Genomic DNA, 5323 nt, shown 5'->3' with positions numbered 1-5323 from the left:
GTCCATTACCATCCTTCAATGGGGCGCACGATTGATCCCAAAGTCTTATGTTTTTCTTGTTGTGCAGAATAATCGAAGTTTTTAAAAGAAAAGGGGAAAACCCTAGGATCAATATTTCGATTGATTGATTAAATGTCAAATGGCTCTCTTGCCGTCACTCCAAAATTGTCAAGTGACTAAATCAAACAAAACATACACTCTGAGGGAGCCCCCGAAGAGATTTGCAAAAAGATAGGATGAGGTCTCATGAGTTATCACGTCTTTCAGAAAGAGACACTCAATCTGTGTTTCCCACAAAAAAGGAAAAAAAAGAAGCAAGAAAAAAAATCAAATCAAAATCAAAAAAATAGGAAAAGAATGTCATGAACATTGTACAATTTTCCATTACATTGCATTGTTGCATACAAAGCTTGCATTTACTGCATTCCAAGATAAAGGTTGCATGCATTTGCATCCCAAAAATCATGTTCATATTAAGTGCATAGATTTCTCTTTATATACCAATTTCCCAAATCTAATGTCCTATCTTTTGAAATTAGGATGAGAGGCCATCTCAAAGAGTCAACCTCATGCTTTCTCATAAGGTTAAGCCCTTTGGTACTAGTACCTATTGACTTGTTTCATGGGACTCAAAGTCCTTGCCTTTATCTTTCTTGGGACTCAAAGTCCTCGCCTTTATCCTTCATGGGACTCAAAGTCCTTGCCTTTATCCTTCATAGGACTCAAAGTCTTCACTTTTATCTTTCATAGGACTCAAAGTCCTCGCTTTTATCTTTCACAGGACTCAAAGTCCTCTGTCTTTATGCTTTCATAGGACTCAAAGTCCTCTGTCATTTACATTTCAAAGACTATCAAAGTCTTTTGTCTTGCAAAGACTTCAATGCCTTCTGCCTTTACATTTCAAATACAATCAGAGTCTTTTGTCTTGCAGAGACAATCAAGGTCATCTGCTCCTTTACGTTTTAAAAACTATCAGAGTCTTTTGTCTTGCGGAGACTATCAAAGTCATCTGCCCTTTACTTTTCAAAGACTATCATAGTCTGTGGTCTTGTAGAGACAATCAAGGTCATCTGCTCCTTTACTTTTCAAAGACTATCAGAGTCTTTTGTCTTGCAGAGACTATCAAAGTCATCTGCCCTTTACTTTTCAAAGACTTCAATGTCTTTCGTCGAGACTATCACGGTCTTCTTTACATTTCAAAGACTTCAATGTCTTTCGTCAAGACTATCACAGTCTTCTTTACATTTCAAAGACTTTAATGTTGTTTATCTAGACTATCACAGTCTTCTTTACATTTCAAAGACTTCAATGTCTTTTATCAAGACTATCACAATCTTTTTTACATTTCAAAAGACTTCAATGTCTTCATTCATTTACACTTTCAAAAGATGATAATGTCTTCATTTACATTTCAAAAGACTTCAATGTCTTCAGTCATTTACGCTTTCAAAAGACAACAATGTCTTCATTTACTTTTCAAAGACTTTAATGTCTTCAGTCATTTACGCTTTCGAAAGACTACAATGTCTTCATTTACATTTCAAAGACTTCAACGTCTTTTGTCTTTTATAGGACTCAATGTCCTTGTCTTTGTGCTTCGTAGGACACAACGTCCTCTATTTCTATGCTTTAAAAACAATATATATATATATATATATGTATGTATGTATATAAAAAAAGAAGAACTTCAGATATCTTCCGCTCTACATAACTTCAATGTCCTCATGTTTTCTAGCTTTCACTTGATTTTCGCCAGTTGCCTGGTCGAATGGCTGGATCTCTTGAACGAAATTAGTGTCCTTATCTTTACTTCCCTTTTATTTCCAATAAAAGATAAGTAAAAAAGGGCAACTATCATACCCTAATTTCGTCCGAGGACTATCATTTGTTGATCTTTTGATCCTTGCTAGTTGACTTATGGTGTTAAATGCTAGATACAGTGAAAAATAGATGATCATTCAATGTTTTGATCAAGAATGCGAAAGATACCAAAGGAGAAAGGCAAAAGGGTCATTTCAGGGAGTTTTTTGCTCCCTGGCTCGCCCAGGCTACCCTCTGGCTCGCCTAGGCTACCAAATAACTTCATGGTGAAGTAACTAGCTCACCTGGGCGAGCAAGGTTACTTCAGAGTGAAGCAACAGCTCACCTGGGCGAGCCGCCTTTGTCCCAAATGCCTTTTTTGCTATAAATAGGTGTAAAAAGGGGCTGAGAAGGGGGTTATGAGGTACAGAGGTGAAGGATTGGAGAGAAACAAGAGAAAAGAAGAAGGAAGAAGAGAAAAAGAAGCTAAATCGCTGCCAAATCGCGACTGCAATCGATTTCTACATCGTTCTTCGTTGAATGTCAATCAGTTAGTGATTTCTTTTAAGAATTTGAATGTGATCTATTCACCCTTAGGGGTCCTCTTTCTTGTTTTGTGCATCTTCATCTCCTTCTCCTATCTTTGGTAATCGCTTTTCTTTTGTAAAGTAAGTTTTAACCGATCATTGGTGCTACAAGTTATCTTAAAAAAGGATTGAAGGTTAATAGGCAAAACAAAAATAAAACCAACTCATAAACTTCTTCATTTCATCAAATATCGCTTGAGATCATTTCAAGGTCCAACGCCTTAACAATTCTCTCCGCTTTTTAAAGTTTAAAACATCATTTCAAGGTCCAACACCTTAAACGACTTTTGTTCGCAATTAAAATTAATCTTTCAAAAGAGATAAAATCAATGTAACACACAAAATTTTAGACTTAAAGAACTACGTAGGTCTGAATTCATCATCGCACCTGAGGATACGTAGGAGCAAGGGCAACACCCTTGTCGACCCCAAAAAAATAATAAACATAAAAAGGGAAAATACATAATTTTGAAGTCATGTTTTGCACACTCGATTAGAGGTTATCGTCCCTTGTGACGGGCGTGTGGGGTGCTAATACCTTCCCCGTGCGTAAACAACTCTCGAACCCTCATTTTCAAAATACGCAGACTCTTTTTGGTTTTTCTAACATTTTCCTCAAATAAATGTTGGTGGCGACTCCGCTCATTTTCTCCCTTGGAGACGAACGCTTTGGCCCATCTATTTTGGCCTTTTCGCACCCCCGCCGAAGGGTAGGTTGCGATAGCCTTGACTCAATTTTATTCTGAATGGCTCCATGCTAGGTGAAAATCAACAAAATAATCCTCAACAAACACAAACATCCATCATGATTGTTGGGCTCCGCCACCAACTAGACACATCAAGTGTAATGTGGACTGCAATTTTTACATAATCTCAATCCTTTGTTATTTGTCTATGTCTTTGAGGGAAGAATGATGTAATGACCAGCCTCGTCGCTACGATATTACCACTCTAAACCATGAAAATTTGAATTTTTAAATGAAAACTCCGTTAATTTTCTTATGAAAAATGAAAGCAAATTTTCCGCGATATACATTCACCAAACAACGCATAATTACTTAAATGAATATATATATATATATATATATATATATATATATATATATATATATATATATATATAGTAACTCAATACACATCATTCACATAATGGAAAGTAAATTAGTTCATACATATAATTCAATTTGTGATTTACATCCTCAATTCAAAAAAAGAATTATAGAACCGTAGTGGATGAGTTGATTAACAAAACACAACTTTCTCACAAAATAATCTCAACGTCATCACGTCGGCTTGGCGGCTCCACAAAAGAAATCACTTCATGTACTCTACTGTTGTCCTTCTATTACCACGAACAAAGGTTCGCGATCATCACAGGTACCAACCACACAGTACAAAAATTGTAAGGGTGAGTTTATTATAAAAGAAATTAATAAAAAAATCAAATAACCATGATTATTAAGAAAACATTAACAAATACCATAATCATACACAAACATCCATTAGTCCAACATACACTCAACAAGTAGTCATCATCCGTTCATAATTCCAATCAATCATGCTCAGTATGATGCATGCACCTGATCTCAATTCTCAAATGCAATGTGGTACCATTCATCAAGGAAATAGCCTAAGCATGTCCACACGACACTCTCACTAAGGAAAACTAAGCAGCAAGTGTCAAGGTCACCTTGTCGTGCACAGGCAACTCCTCCCATGGTGATCAGCCTGAGTCTTAAGGGAGTTCCAAACCGAGTGACATGCCTCCAAGTACAAGTATTACCCCTCATGAGAAACTACAAGTACTCATTAGCAAAGTTTATACTATTTCCATGCAATATGAAGTATGAAACATGGGAACTATCAATGCACTGATCATGGATAATTAAAGATTCTAAGTCATCCCCCTCCAGATATGCTTAAAACTCTTTAGCCACTCTATTTCCCCCACCAGGGATATCCATCATGGTCACTGCACCCCCCATGTACATACACATCACACATCATCACAATGACATTTTCAACATCAACAACATCTCATCTCAATGTCATTATCAACATCAACATCATCTTACCTCAATGTCATTCTCAACATCAATATTATCTCATCTCAATATCATTCTCAACATCAACATCATTTCATCTCAATGAAATTATCAACAACAACAACATCATCTCATCTCAATGACATTATCAACGACAACAACATCATCTCATATCAACATAATCATAAATAACAACATCATCTCATATCAAAATTATCATAAACACCAACATCGTCTCATATCAATTATTATCAATATCATCCTTAATAATAACATCATTCTCTATCAACATTATCATAAACATTAACATCACCTTATATCAATTAATATCATTAATAACAATATCATCAGTAAATCATATTCTGCATATACATACATATATAGTTCATGCCTGAGATTCACACTTCTCGGGTCTTCAAACAACATAAGTCTAATAAAAACAATAATGTCATTTATCAATAGCAGACGTATCGCATCCCATTAGTCAAAAACATTATTTTTCTTGAAAACCAGCATGAAACAGTGATAGGCATACATCCCCATAGTTAGGTTCCCTGACCCCAACTATGGTATCAAAAGTCGTAAATTATAATAAACTCCCCCTACCTATCGTGAGCTCCCCATCAGTTCCTCTTTGTGTCGCTCAGAGACCTCTCTCGTTCACATTCATCAGTCTAAACACAACATTCTATATATAAAATCGAAGGAAATTTAGTATAGATTTCAAAAACAAGGTTAATAACAACATTCAAAGTCAATTACCCCTGTCAAAACATAAAGGGCTAAGGGGTGTTTTGGATTCTACTAAAAGGAAACGTCATTTTGAAATTCTGATCACGCCAATGTGACAGGGGTTCAGCGAAGGTCATGAAAATAACATCAATTTTATCA

This window comes from Glycine soja, chromosome 4 (genome assembly GCF_004193775.1).
Source record: "Glycine soja cultivar W05 chromosome 4, ASM419377v2, whole genome shotgun sequence".
Lineage (NCBI taxonomy): Eukaryota > Viridiplantae > Streptophyta > Magnoliopsida > Fabales > Fabaceae > Glycine > Glycine soja.
This window is presented reverse-complemented; position numbering follows the sequence as displayed.